Here is a 14797-nt window from a genome sequence, read left to right as displayed (position 1 = left end):
TAAAGGCTAAGGTGTTTGTAAACGGCTGGCTCTCTGACCAATTCCCACTGGAGAGAGGGACCTGACAAGGCTGCCCCCTTTACCCCATGCTGTATACACTGGCTGTGGAGCCACTGGCTATTATGGTTCGTGCAGACACCAATATCCGTGGCCTTAGGATAGGGAATATGGACGAAAAGATTGGGATGTACGCTGGCGATACGCTCCTATACTTAGCCGACTCGGGTCCCTCCCTTGTTGCAGCCCTCCATTCCATAGAATGCATTGGTAGCCGCTCGGGTCTGAGTATTAATTGGTCTAAGTCCCAGATCTTCCCGCTTGATCATTTCTCCCCTGTACCCATGTCCCCCCTCTGATTCTCCCTAGGGTCTCTCTGATCAAGTACCTTGGAGTGCAAGTTACTAGATCACTTACGGACTATGCACCCCTGAATATTCAACCCCTGTACACCTTAATCAAGATGCAAACTTGTGCCAGACTACCCCTGGGTGTTATGGGACACATTAGTCTGGTCAAGATGATACTCCTCCCAAAGATACTCTACTTGGTGTGGCATGCCCCCCTGTATATACACCACAAAATGTTTTCAAAGCAATTGAATCAATTCTTAATTCGTTTATATGGGGTCATAGCAGACACAAATTATCTTGGAGGGCTCTGAAGAACCCAGTGAGTTTGGGAGGGGCTGCTCTTCCAGACTTTCAGGATTATTATCTTGCTTCCCAATTGTCCCACTTCTATTAGTTTGACAAGAACAAACTACTAAGAAAGCAGCTGTTACTCTGTAAGCACCCTCACGACCCAGCCCATACCCCACTTCAGTCAATTGTTAGGGCCCCACTGACAAGGCGCCCCTCCCAACACAAAGTAGACATGTTGACACACCATCAGAGGATATGGCGGAGGGCCCTGTCAGAAACCATGAAACAGACTGAGACAGAAGTACAATAAAATCACACTTGTTTATTAATAAATAAAAAAAAGGTAAATAGAAACAATAAAAAAATAAAATAAAAAGGTAAATAGAAAAAAGCGTAGCCAAGCATAGCCAGAGTCCTGTAGCCAGATCGGGTAGTCAGCCAGTCCAAAGTTCATTAACCAGATCGGGTAATCAGCCAGGCCGGAAGTCAGGGATCCAAGGAGAGCAACCGCAAGCAGGATAAGAAGCCAGGTGGGATGTCAGCAAGCCAGTCTTGAAACAAACAGCAGGAGATGGTTCCCTGTGATGTGACCAAATGTGAAGGCAAAGGAAAAGTAAGTTAGGAGGCTTTAAATAGGCAGGTCAGACAAGCATCATCGGGAACAGCTGGTAACTGTGGAAAGAGAAGAGAGCTGGCAATTAGCCGACAGTTGAGCGGCCAGCCCAGAGGAGGAAGGGCTAAGCCAGCCCTAGCAGTACCCCCCCCCCCCCCAATGACCCCTCTCCCTCGGAGGGCCACTGGGCTTGAGGGGAACCGTCTATGGAACTTGCGGAGGAGGACAGGGACCTGTACGTCAGAGGATGAAACCCAGGAGCGTTCCTCCGGACTGTACCCCTTCCAATGCACCAGGTACTGTATGCGCTCATGGAAACTACGGGAGTCAACAATGGATTATATCTCATACTCCTCATGATTCTCAACCTGAATAGGGTGAGGACGTGGCACCGAGGTGGTAAATCGGTTACAGACCAACGGTTTTAAGTAGGAGACATGAAACACATTTGAGATGCACATACTAGGAGGAAGGTCCAACGAATAAGCTACTGGGTTAATCCTGCAAAGGATATGGAAAGGCCCAATAAACTGAGGTGCAAACTTCAGTGAGGGAAAACGAAGCCGGAGGTTGCGAGATGACAGCCAGATCCTGTCCCCAACCTGGTAGGAAGGCGCAGGCAGGCGTCTGCGGTCAGCATGGAATCTGTACCGATCATTAGCATGACGCAAAGCCTCCTGGCCTTGTACCCAAGTGGAACGAAGTCCACGGAGATGCTCCACTAATGCAGGATTACTCTGCGGAACAAACGAGTCAGGCAACAAGGAAGGTTGGAAACCATAATTTGCCATAAATGGAGACAATCGGGAGGCAGAATTCAAGGAACTGTTGTGAGCAAACTCTGCCCAAGGTAATAGGTCAGACCAGTTGTTATGATGGTCATAAATATAGCAACGTAGGAACTGCTCCAAGGACTGATTGGCTCGCTCTGCAGCCCCATTAGACTGCGGGTGATACGCAGAAGAGAACGCAAGCTGGATTCCCAACTGTGCACAAAAGGCTCGCCAAAACCGGGAGACAAACTGACTGCCCCATCTGAGACAATCACCTTGGGTAGCCCATGTAAGCAAAAATGGAAGCCAGTTCCTTAGAGGTGGACAACTTCTTAAGTGGAATACAATGACACATCTTTGAGAACCGGTCAACCACCATAAGGATAACAATGTTGCCTTGGGAGTTGGGCAATTCCACAATGAAATCCATAGACAGGTGAGTCCAGGGCCTCTCTCCATTGGGTATGGGTTGTAGGAGGCCCACTGGAAGGTGTCGTGGAGTCTTACTCTGAGCACACACGGGATAGGCAGCTACAAAGGCAGTAACATCAGCCCATAGACTGGCCACCAGAACTGTTGGAGATGGCCCAAATTAAAACATAAAACCCACGGGTCGAGGCCACTGTAGGACTGCCGACAGTTTCTCTGGGTCTATCGAAAAACCAGCAGTGGAAATGACATAGCCCAGGAATGTAACCTGTTCACGATGGAACTCGCACTTCTCCAGTTTACAATAGAGATTGTGTAAACAGCATTTCCCCATTCTGCCTAGCAACTAGTGACGCTGATCTCTGCTCCATGCGATTGGAGCATAGATCAGTGTTCACTAAATTAAAGCCCAGCCCCCGCACAGTTAGTAACACACCACTAGGAACACTTAACCCCCTACACTGCCACCCACTGGTTAACCCCTTCACTGCCAGTGTCATTTACACAGGAATCACTGCATTTATATAGCAGTGCTATTATACAGCTATATTGCTGTATAACTGACAATGGTCCCAAAAATGTGTCAAAAATGTCCGATGTGTCCGCCGCAATGTCGCAGTCACAATAAAAAAATCGCTGATCGCCGCCATTACTAGTAAAAAAAAAAAATAATAAAAAATTATTAATAAAAATGCCATAAAACTATCCCCATTTTGTAAACGCTATAACTTTTGAGAAAACCAATCACTAATCGCTTATTGCGATTTTTTTTTACCAAAAATATGTAGAAGAATACGTATCGGCCTAAACTGAGCGAAAAATAATTTTTTTATATATTTTTGGGGGATATTTATTATGACAAAAAGTAAAAAATAATGTGTTTTTTTCAAAATTGTCGCTCTATTTTTGTTTATAGCGCAAAAAATAAAAACCGAACGGGTGATCAAATACCACCAAAAGAAAGCTCTATTTTTGGGAAAAAAAGGACGTCAATTTTGTTTCGGAGCCACGTCGCACGACCGTGCAATTGTCAGTTAAAGCGACGCAGTGCCGAATCGCAAAAAGTGGTCTGGTCTTTAACCAGCAAAATGGTTCGGTCTGTAAGTGGTTAAAGGACGCCACAAACTGAGGGTAACTCAAGACAACAGGTTTTTGCGTCTCCCATAGAGGGTTAGCCCAGGCCAAGGCTCTCCCAGAAAGCAAAGATATCACGAAACCTACTTTGCTTCTGTCCGTGGGAAACGCCTGGGGCAGCATTTCGAAGCATATCTCAACCTGATTGAGAAACCCTCTGCATTGAACTGGATCGCCCCCAAATCGCTGGGGAAGCGGAGCAGAACCAGACACACCTCTTAAAGAGGTAATACTCGAGGCGGGTGCCTGCACAGAGACTGGCGCAGCAGCAGGGACAGCCTGCAACTCAGGTTGTTCCGGAGCAGCCACCATGGGGGATTCCAGGTGAGCCATGCGATTCATAGTTACATAGTTAGGTTGCATAAAGACACCAGTCCATCCAGTTCAACGTGAGTGAGGTGTCTACAATTGTCCCTATCCATGTACATTGCACACTCACATCAGTCCCTACCCTCAAGGAGCCCACAATCCAAGGTCCCCATTCATATACTAGTGTCAATTTTGGACAGAGGCCAATTAACCTACCTGCATGTCTTTGGAGTGTGGGAGGAAACCGGAGTACCCAGAGGAAACCCACGCAGTCACAGGGAGAACATGCAAACTCCAGGCAGGTAGTGTCCTGGTTGGGATTCAAACCAGCGACCCTTCTTACTGCTAGGCAAGAGTTCTAACCACTACACCACTGTGCAGCCATCAATTTCAGGAGCGTAAGGCCAAGGCAAACTGATCCATGCGGTGATCTTGCTCATCCAATATGGAAAAAATATTACCAACAAGTGGATTGACTGTATCTTCTGAATTCATGGCCTTCGTGTACTGTCAGAAACCATGAATCAGACTGAGACAGAAGTACAATCAAATCACACTTGTTTATTAATAAAAATAAAAAGGTAAATAGAAAAAAGCGTAGTCAAGCATAGCCAGATTGGGTAGTCAGCCAGTCCAAAGTTCATTAACCAGATCGGGTAATCAGCCAGGCGGGAAGTCAGGGATCCAAGGAGAGCATCCGCAAGCAGGATAGAAGCCAGGAGGGATGTCAGCAAGCCAGTCTTGAAACAAACAGCAGGAGATGGTTCCTTGTGATGTGCCCAACGCGAAGGCAAATTAAAAAGTCAGCAGGAAGGCTTTAAATAGGCAGGTCAGACGAGCATCATCGGGAACAGCTGGTAACTGTGGAAAGAGAAGAGAGCTGGCAATAAGCAGACAGCTGAGCGGCCAGCCCAGAGGAGGAAGGGCTAGCATCCACCCTAGTATGGGGTTTGTCTTCCAGTAAAAGTCTGTCCTGTGAGTCTGGGGCTGCATACTCTGTCCTGTGATGCTGAGCTGAATACTCCTGACACTATGGGTGGAAGCAAGTGGAATACAGGGGATGAAGTGGGTGGATTCGAATAAGGGGGGCTTATGACACGTGGGGGGGTCAAAAAGGAAGGGTAGGGTCTGGCACTCCCTTCTTAAAACTTCACCTGCCACCACTGGTTTGTAGAACTGCCTTTGCTTATCTACTTCCTGAGTTGTGTCTGCGGGACAAATGTTATTCTTGCCACTCGGCCTTGCATGGTGGCCTACCTCGCATTGACCTTGGATTAGGTAATACTGCCAGGCTTTATGTACTGGATTGTGCATACAAACTTAGCCTCCTCTCAGGTCACTCTTCATTTTGGGTGTTTCTGGCTGCATCTGACTCATCTACTAGGCCCTTATGGCGAGTTAATCAATTTAAGTTACTACTGTACTGATTCCTGACACTGTCCTTAAAGCATTGGCTGAATTTCTCCAGCTTAATACGAGATCCGCTACGGAGGATATTATTTGAGACTCTCTCAAGGCGTTCTTAAGTGGTCTTTTCATTCAAGAAATTACCGGTATCAAAGGTCTTGGGCATGGGTGCTCAACCTGTGGCCCTCCAGCTGTTGCGGAACTACAAGTCCCATCATGCCTCTGCTCTTGGGAGTCATGCTTGTAACTGTCAGCCGTGCAATGCTTCATGGTACTTGTAGTTTCACAACAGCTGGAGGGCCACAGGTTGAGCTCCCATGGTCTAGGGCAGGGATATGCAATTAGTGGAGCTCCAGCTGTTGCAAAACTACAAGTCCCAGCATGCCTCTGGCTTTGGGTGTCATGCTTGTGGCTGTCAGAGTCTTGCTCTGCCTCATGGAACTTGTAGTTCTGGGAGTACCTGTGTATTGTCTTGCGTATTCGTGTCAGGAAGCTAGTTGTTAGGTAATTTGGACAGGGTATAATCCTCATTAAAATTTAATAGGTACGATGCCCAGCAGGTGTGGAGAGGCAACTTGTTGTACATCTTGCAGCATATATGCGTTCCTTGATCATCCGATCAAGAGTGAATACTGCTGTGCAAAATGTAAGCGCATTGTTTCCCTAGAAGCCCAGGTTCTGAATTTGGGGAAGCAACTGTCAGCACTGAGAAGTCCCTCAATACTAAAGGAACAATACAAGCCAGGAACGTACACGGCAGGTGCCGGCAGTGGCCAGCACAGAGGCGGGTAGTGACAAAGAGGTGCAGGCACTAGCAAAGAGTAGGGATGAGCCGAACACCCCCCGGTTCGGTTCGCACCAGAACTTGCGAACGACCCCCGCGTTCGGTACGAACGTTAGAACCCCATTGAAGTCTATGGGACTCGAACGTTCGAATTGGAAAGTGCTAATTTTAACGGCTAATATGCAAGATAGTGTCCTAAAAAGGGTTTGGGGACCTGCCTCCTGCCTCAGGGGACATGGGTCACTGCAAAAAAAAGTTTTAAAAACTGCCGTTTTGGCGGGAGCACTGATTTTAATGACGATTAAAGTGAAAAAAAAAAAGTGAAATATTCCTTTAAATATGGTGCCTGGGGGGTGGCTGTAGTATGCCTGTGAAGTGCCACGTGTTTCCCGTGTTTAGAACAGTCCCTGCACAAAATTACATTAAACGGAAATAACACCATTTAAAACTGCTTGCGGTTTTAATGTTATATCTGGTTCCTGCAATATGGTTGAAAATCATTGAGAAACATGGCATGGGTAGCCCTCCCTGCCCATTACCAGCCTATTTGGGTCTTGTACGCATATTAAGGGGAACCCCGTACCCATATTAAAAAAAGGAAATGCGTGTGGCCTCCAGGCCCTATATACTCAGAACAGCAGTATACAGGCGGTGCAAACAAGACAGGGACTGTGTAGGTTTGTTGTGTTAAGTTGAATCTGTTTGTCATTTTCAACCGGTACATTTTTAAAGTGTAGCTCCAGTCAAAAAAACTATCTTTAAGCTTTTTGGAAAACATAGGGAAGGGTTATCACCCCTGTATAATTTGTTTTGTCGTCCATCTTTTTTCATCTCACTTGCTGCTGTCTCCTTGCGTTTGCAAGTAGGAGATGTTTGTAAGTTGGATGTTTGAAAGTAGGGGCCTGCCCTATATTATAGCGGTATGTACTGGGTACAGAGCACGCAGACAGCACGCACTATCTCCTAACACTACTGACTGCAAGCTCTATTATTAACCACTTGTTAGCCCAATGTTTGCATAAAGTGAAAGATGAAGTTATGCTGAGTAAATAGATATCAAACATGTCACTCTTCAAAATTGCACATGCCCGTGGAATGGCGCCAAACGTCGCTACTTAAAAAATCCCCATAGGCGACGCTTTAATTTTTTTTTTACTGGTTACATGTTTTGAGTTGCATAGGAGGTCTAGGACTAGAATTATTGCTCTCGCTCTAACATTCTCGGCGATACCTCACATGTGTGGCACATGCGAGCACATGGGGACATGGGCGCTTTAATTTTTATTTTATTTTTTTATTGTTCATTTTACTTTATTTATGTTAGTTTGACATTTTTTTCCCAAAAAATATATTTTTGATCACTTTTATTCCTATTACAAGAAATGTAAACATCCCTTGTAATAGGAATATGGGGTGACAGGTCCTCTTTACAGTGAAATCTGGGGGGTCAATATGACCCCACATCTCACCTCTAGGCTGGGAAGCCTGAAATAAAAAAATAAAAAAAAGATTCTGGCTTTGATCGTACTGGCGAGTTGGTAGAAGCACCGGAGGGCGGTGAGGGGTGGGGGGCGTCTATGGCTGGGTATTTCAGGGTATCACCGAGTATGGCTGGGTATCTCTGAGTATGGCTGGGTATGGCAATTTATGGCAGGGTATTACAGAGTATTGGCGGGGTACTACAGAGTAATAGCAGGGTACTGCAGAGTATTGGGGGGTACTACAGAGTAATGGCAGGGTACTGCAGAGTATTGGGGGTACTGCAGAGTAATGGCGGGTACTGCAGAGTAATGGCGGGTACTGCAGAGTAATGGCGGGTACTGCAGAGTAATGGGGGTTACTGCAGAGTAATGGGGGTTACTGCAGAGTAATGGCAGGGTACTGCACTGCAGAGTAAGGGCAGGGTACTGCACTGCAGAGTAATGGCGGGGTACTGCAGAGTAATGGCAGGGTACTGCAGAGTATGCACTGGTATTGCAGAGTATTGGCAGGGAATTGAGGGGTTAAATTCGGTGAGCAGCGATGTGGGCACTGCAGATGCAGCCCACATCGCTGCTGACACCGATCTCTTTCCCCTCCGCTGTACCGATCGGTACAGAGAGGGGAGGGAGGAACAGGCGTCATAACATGACGCCGGTTTGTTTCCAAGTGATCACTCCGTCATTTGACGGAGCAATCACGTGGTAAACGGCCGCTATGAGCGGCCGTTTACCGTGATCCGTGATGCGACCCGGCGGTCACGGATGCTCTCGAGTGCGCACACCTCGGGGCACACGAGAGCAGAATTCTGGGAGGCCGTTAATTAACGGCCTCTCAGAGTTAAACAACCGCCCTGAAGCCGTTAATCGGCAATGGGCAGTTGTTAAGTGGTTAAAGCTAGATCACTAGCTATATAGGTGAGGTGAATATAGTGGTGTATACTGCAGTCAGGGCACAGACAACAACCACTACACAGCAGCAAGATAGGAAATCAGCCAAAAACGATTGGTGTGTACTGTGTTGAAGGTACACAGAACACCCACTGCTTCAGATGCATTGTGGTCCGCGCGCGCGTCACTCGAATTTTGACGCGAACGGCCCAAACGTTCGGAATTCGCCGAACGGCCGAACAGCCAATGTTCGAGTCGAACGTACGTTCGACTCGAACACGAAGCTCATCCCTAGCAAAGAGTAGATGGGTGACAGTCAGGAAGGGTAGAGGGGAAGTGCCAGGGAGGCCGATCCAGGGCTGGAGCATCCCAATAATTACGCTCCATTGAGTGACATTGGTGAAACCAGCACTGCTGTAGCTGAGGGACTCTCCTAGCTGCTAGGGGAAGAACTCCTCCAGTGAGAGTGGGGGGGGGGAGCAAAGGGAAAGGAAAGACAGATTCTTGTGGTAGGGGACTCAATTCTTAGAAGGACAGAGAGGCCAAGCTGTAACAAAGACCTGAAGCACCAAACAGTATGCCTATTGGGTGCTTGGGTTTGGCACATCATGGATGTGGTGGACAGATTACTGGGAGGCAATGGGGAAGACCCAGCAGCCATAGTGCATGGTGGCACCAATGACAAAGTCAGAGGCAGATGGAGTGTCCTAAAAAACGATTTTAGAGACTTAGGAGCTAAAGTGATGAAAAGGACCTCCAACGTAATATTCTCAGGAATACTACCGGTACATCAAGCCACACCAGAAAGGCAGAGGGAGATTAGGGAAGTAAACAAGTGGCTGAAGAGCTGGTGTAGTAAGGAGGGGTTTGGGTTCCTGGAGGACTGGGCCAACTTCTCAGTCGATAACCGGTACTATAGAAGGGACGGACTGCACCTAAATGAGGAGGGTGCAGATCAGCTGCGAATAAAGATGGCCGAAAAGTTAGAGGGGTTTTTAAACTAGGCGATGGGGGGAGGGTCCAGAGGTAGATAGTCAGCATGGAACATATTCCCAAGGGTGTAGTATTGGGGACATTATACAAAAACACAAATAGGAAACATAGAGGGGGAATACAAAGACACTGAATTTCAAAAGAGCCAACTTCTCTAAACTACAAATCTTACAAGAAGGCATAAAATCTTAAGAACAAAGAATGCAGAGGAGAGATGGGTTTTCTTTAAGAGCATATTAAATAAGGGCATTAGCCAATGCATCCCACTGGGTAATAAATTTAAAAGAGCCAACAAAAGTCCTGGATGGCTTAACTCCAATGTAAAAATGCATATAACAGCAAAGGAGAAGGCCTTCAAAAAATACAAGGCTGAGGGATCATCATCAGCATTCAGACTTTATCAAGAATGCAACAAAAAAAATGTAAGGGTGCAATAAGGACAGCTAAGATAGAACATGAAAGACACACAGCAGAGGAGAGCAAAAAAAAATCCCAAGAAATTCTTTAAGTATGTAAACAGTAAAAAAGGGGAGGACAGACCATATTGGCCCCATAAAGAACGAGGAAGGACATCTGGTTACAAAGGATGGGGAGATGGCGAAGGTATTGAATTTATTCTTCTCCTCAGTCTGCATAAGGGAATCGGGGGCTTCAGTAACCAAGACGGCACTGTTTATCCTCATGACACATCACAGGATGCACCTCCATGGTTAACAGAGGACAGAATAAAAATTAGACTTGGAAAACGTAACATTAATAAATCACCGGGACCAGATGGCTTGCACCGAGGGTACTTAGGGAACTCAGTCAAGTAATCTACTAACCTTTTATGAGGAGGTGAGTTGCCAGCTAAAGGAAGGCCCGTAGACATGGTGTATCTGGATTTTGCAAAAGCATTTGACACAGTTCCCCATAAATGTTTACTGTACAAAATAAGGTCCGTTGGCATGGACCATAGGGTGAGTACATGGATTGAAAACTGGCTACAAGGGCGAGTTCAGAGGGTGGAGAAAAATGAGGAGTACTTGGAATGGTCAGGGGTGGGTAGTGCTGGGACAATCCTATTTCATTTGTTCATAAATGACCTGGAGGATGGGGTAAACAGTTCAATCTCTGTATTTGCGGATGATATTAAGCTAAGCAGGGCAATAACTTCTCTGAAGAATGTGGAAACCTTGCAAAAACATCTGAACATGTTAATGGGGTGGGCAACTACATGGCAAATGAGGTTCAATGTAGAAATATGTAAAATAATGCATTTGGGTGGCAAAAACATGAATGCAATCTATACACTGGGGGGGGGGGGGAGAACCTCTGGGGGAATCTAGGATGGAAAAGGACCTGGGGGTCCGATAGATGATAGGCTCGGCATGGGCACTAGTCCTCAGGAAGGATATACTGAAAATGGAGCGAGTACAAAGAAGGGCAACAAAGCTAATAAAGGGTCTTGAGGATATTAGTTATGAGGAAAGGTTACAAGCACTGAACTTATTCTCTCTGGAGAAGAGCCGCTTGAGAAGGGATATGATTTCAATATACAAATACCATACTGGTGACCCCACAATAGGGATAAAACTTTTTCACAAAAGGGAGTTTAACAAGACTTGTGGCCACTCATTAAAATTAGAAGTATAGAGGTTTAACCTTAAACTACGTAGAGGGTTCTTTACTGTAAGAGTGGCAAGGATGTGGAATTCCCTTCCACAGGCGGTGGTCTCAGCAGGGGGCATTGATGGTTTTAAGAAACTGTTAGATAAGAACCTGAACGATTGCAACATACAGGGATATACAATGTAATACTGACATATAATTACACACATAGGTTGGACTTGTGTCTTTTTTCAACCTCACCTACAATATAACAGCTGGAGGTCTGCTAATTGCATATCCATGGTCTAGGGAGTGGGGAGATAATGTCCGGAATGAAATGCAGCATAGGGAGATGGAGCTAGTGGCCAACCCTGCTCCAGCTGTTTACAATAGATGAGTTGAAGCTCAGTCCCTGTACAACTAAGAGGTTTTGTCAGCAGCGGATAAAGAAAAAAAACCGGAAAATTTAATACTCACCTTTCCATAATTTTCCTTTCCTGGTGCCTACCCATGACAGCATACCAATGGTTGATGGCTCTGCCCTCGATCAACCCACAGGACCACGTAACTTTATAAAAAAAAGAGTTACTCCACCCTCAGGTATTCTTTGTAACTAGTCTTTCAGAACATTAAGGGTTATTAAAGGGAGGGTGTATGCTGCCACGGGTAGGTGCCAGGCATGGAAAATTACGGAAAGGGGAGTATTACATTTTCCATTTTCCTGGTGCCTCCATGGCAGCATACCTATGGTAAATAACTCGCTTACAGGGAGGGTACTGCAATAATGATTTTTAATGGTTTTACAGAGCTGATAATTCTAAGTTTTTTTTTGCCAAAATCTCGGGAGGTGAGGACTGCCGGATCTAGGCTATAGTGCGACATGAAGGTGTTGAAGGATGACCAACTAGCCACTCTGCAAATTGTCTCAGGGGAGACCCGTGCCAAGGCTGCCCAGGAAGGGGCCATTCCCCACGTCGAATGAGCATTCACCGCAACTGGGACCCCACTAGCCCAATATGCCCTCTGAATTAGTTTTACGATCCAGCTGGCTAAGGTCATCTTTGAGGCCGCCATTCCTTTCCTTGAACCTTGGGAATAATAAACAGATGTTGATCCTTGCGTAATTGCTGTGTCAACTCTAAATAATGCCTCAGGGACCTAGCCACATCCAATTCATGTAGTTTTGAAGAGGTTGGATCTTCTCCGAAGGCTGGGAGAACCCATTCTTGATTAAGGTGGTGAACTGATGGTACCTTTGGGACAAACTGATGAATAGGCTGCAGAACCACCCTATCTGGAAAAAAAAGTGACATAGGGTTCTCTAGCTCCTAAAGCTTGAATTTCTGACACCCTGCGCCCTGATGTAATGGCGATCAGAAATGTCGTTTTCCAGGTAATATCTTCCAATGTACACTCTTCAGTGGGTGCAAAGGGTGGACTGGCTAAAGACATTGAGGACAACCGTCAGATCCCACTTGGGGTAAAGAGTTTTCCTAGGAGGACGCAACCTTAGTACCGCTTTTAAAAAGCAGTCTACGAGGGGCTCCAGTGTCCAGCGTGTGTCTGTTAAGGCCGAAACCTGAACTTGGTTGGTGAGAGGGCCCCTCCTCCGCTCTTTCTTCCACAGGTGGAACTAATTGATCTTGAGACAGGGCTAATTCCCGAATGGACTCTTTGATTAAATCTTTAATTGAATCTATGGATCCCTGCTTAGCCGCTGTGGCTTCCAAGAGGCACTGACTGCATGCCAATTTATCCGGGAGAGCTTGCTTCCCACAGACCCAGCAGGCCTTCTTCCCTGGATGTGCCCACCTGCCCTGGGAATTATGCCTGCTTGAGACATGTTGGGGTGATCTCTGACTGCTGGGGGGGAAGCATGCGCAGAAGATAAGTGCAAATGTCCAGAGCTTCTGTGACCTCTTGGCACAATCTCTGTGGGAAGATCTGCAAGATGATTCTCGGTGCAGGCTGTGGAAATAAAAGAACAACGAGATATTTCCAAATGCCCCGAGAAAGCTCTTTTATGAGACTTACCTAAATGTTGCAGACCTTACCTAGTGGGATGTTAAGGATCTTTTTTATTATGCGGCATGATGATTTCAGGGGCAGCTAGGAATGGGAAGATAAAATAATAATAAAAAATAAATATATGCATGCGCATATGTGTATATATATATATATATATATATATATATATATATATACACACACACACACATACATACATATACATACACACACACACACACACACACATCAGGACTCTACCTTGGCCAGGGTCCATCTAGAGAGAAAAGGTGGATAAGACACTCAGAGATACCTACCCACTGACAGCTTGGCTAAAATGATACTTCAGGCTGTTTAACCACTTAACGACCGCCGCATGCCATTGTACGTCATCACAATGGCATGTACAGGCACAAGCACGTACATGTACGTGCTTGCCTTCCAGCGGGTGGGGGGTCCGATCGGACCTCCTCCCGCTGGATGCGGCTGTCCGGTTCGCTTCAGGAGCGATCCGGGATGAGGGGATGGCCATCCCCTCTCGATCGCTCCTGGCGAATGAGAAGCTTCCTCCCACTGTGTATTGTATACACAGGCAGGGAGGAAGTGATGTCATTCTCCTCGGGGCGGTCTTATTGACCGGACTACGAGGAGAGGACACAGTAAGTCTGCATCAAACACTACATTGACACTAACTAACACACAGGCACACAAACCCCCCCTCCCCCCCCCCCCCCAGTCACAGCGTCACTGATTGCAGTGATCATTTATTTACTGATCACTGCATTCAGTGTCAGTTGTAAAAGTAAACAGTGTCAGGGCAGTTAGTGTTAGGTCCAGGGTAGCCCCCTACCACCTCCCAATAAAGATTTAACCCCCTAATTGCCCTTAGAGTTAACCCTTTCACCCCCTTTTGCCAGTGTCACTAAGCAATCATTTTTCTGATCGCTGCATTAGTGTCGCTAGGTAGCTAGTTATTTTTTTTTAGGTTCACCGCCAGGTTTTTATAGTGCTAGGTACCCCGATATACTACCCAATAATGGTTTTAACCCCCTGATTGCCCCTAGTTAACCCTTTCACCCCCTTTTGCCAGTGTCACTAAGCGATCATTTTTCTGATCGCTGCATTAGTGTCACTAGTGTCGCTAGGTAGCTAGTTATTTTTTTAGGTTCACCGCCAGGTTTTTATAGCGCTAGGTACCCCCATATACTACCCAATAATGGTTTTAACCCCCTGATTGCCCCTAGTTAACCCTTTCACCAGCGATCACCGTATAAGTGTCACTGGTGACGCTGGTTAGCCAGTTAGTTATTTAGGTTCCCCGTCAGGTTTTTATATAGCGCCAGGGATCCCCATATACTACCTAATAAAAATTTTAACCCCCTGATTGCCCCTAGTTAACCCTTTCACCAGTGATCACCGTATAAGTGTTACGGGTGACTCTGGTTAGTTAGTTTGCTTTTTATAGCATCAGGGCACCCACCATTTATTACCCAATAAAGGTTTAACCCCCTGATCACCCGGCGGGTGATATCAATTAGGTTTTAGGGTCAGGGTCTGCGTCGCCCCAGGCAGCGCTAGGTTAGTGCCAGTACCGCTAACACCCACGTGCAAAGCATACACCTCCCGTAGTGGTATAGAATCTGAACAGATCAATATCTGATCTGATCTATACTAGCGTCCCCAGCAGTTTAGGGTTCCAAAAAAACCGCATTGTTAGCAGGATCAGCCCAGATACCTGCTAGCACCTG

The 14797-nt window shown here is 46.4% G+C and overlaps 1 long non-coding RNA gene across 1 annotated transcript; it reads right to left on the bottom strand.

The window, feature by feature from the left end:
* Positions 1 to 943: 943 nt before the first annotated feature.
* On the bottom strand, positions 944 to 13777 carry LOC143927869 (uncharacterized). The gene is made up of 2 exons (XR_013262334.1): positions 13097 to 13777; positions 944 to 13010 (listed from the first exon to the last, which is right to left on the bottom strand). It is a non-coding gene; the product is annotated as an uncharacterized LOC143927869 (long non-coding RNA).
* Positions 13778 to 14797: the final 1020 nt, after the last annotated feature.

The sequence above is a fragment of the Lithobates pipiens genome, unplaced genomic scaffold (assembly GCF_037356315.1).
Source record: "Lithobates pipiens isolate NorthernLeopardFrog02 unplaced genomic scaffold, aLitPip1_a1.2 Scaffold_23, whole genome shotgun sequence".
NCBI classification, from domain to species: domain Eukaryota; kingdom Metazoa; phylum Chordata; class Amphibia; order Anura; family Ranidae; genus Lithobates; species Lithobates pipiens.
Note: the sequence above shows the minus strand (reverse complement) of the source record. Positions and strands in the feature narration are given on the sequence as shown.